General features: G+C 59.5%; 1 protein-coding gene across 1 annotated transcript in view; it reads left to right on the forward strand.

Moving 5' to 3' along the window:
- Positions 1–6: 6 nt before the first annotated feature.
- PDCD7 (programmed cell death 7) overlaps positions 7–553 on the forward strand; it is a 3,236-nt gene continuing 2,689 nt past the window's right edge. Inside the window, exon 1 of the mRNA XM_009586628.1 lies at positions 7–23. The gene's annotated coding sequence lies outside the window, so the exon portion shown is untranslated. The remainder of the gene's footprint in view (positions 24–553) is intronic.

Consider the following 553-nt stretch of genomic DNA (forward strand, 5'->3'; position numbering starts at 1 on the left):
AGGAGGTGGAGGAGAAGAACCGGGTACGGCCCCGAGCGGCCTGATCCTGCCTCCCCCAGCTGCACTGTGGCCTCCCGGGGACTCCCGCGCGTCCCTCTGGGGCGCAGGGCAGCGTGGCGGAGCCGGGGGAGACCTGCCGGTAACGGGCTCAGGGCGGGCCGTGCCTGCCTGGCACCTGGCTTTGGCCCCTGCAGTTCAGTAGGTGCCACCTGGGTGCTGCATGGGTTCGGCTTGCTTGGAGACACGCTGTTTCGAACGCCTGCAGCCCTGCTTCTTCCTTAAAAGCCTTGGCGGGCATCTCAGCTTTGCTACACTCATGCCCTAGGCCTTGACAGTTGGGATTTAAGTGGTTTCTGAACTCTCGGTTGTGTGTGGAGGTCTTCCTCTCTGGTCCCAAGCGGTCAGCCTGCCCCACGCTGCTCACAGCTACTCTACAGTGGTCAGCACCATTTCAGTAACCGTAAGGCCTGCCTGCTGGCTTCATCCTTGCAAAGCTTGTTATTTGCAAGCTTTTTAGTCTCACCGGCTCCAAAGGAAAAAAAAAAAAAAAAAG

Source organism: Fulmarus glacialis, unplaced genomic scaffold, assembly GCF_000690835.1.
Source record: "Fulmarus glacialis isolate BGI_N327 unplaced genomic scaffold, ASM69083v1 scaffold26521, whole genome shotgun sequence".
Taxonomy (NCBI): domain Eukaryota; kingdom Metazoa; phylum Chordata; class Aves; order Procellariiformes; family Procellariidae; genus Fulmarus; species Fulmarus glacialis.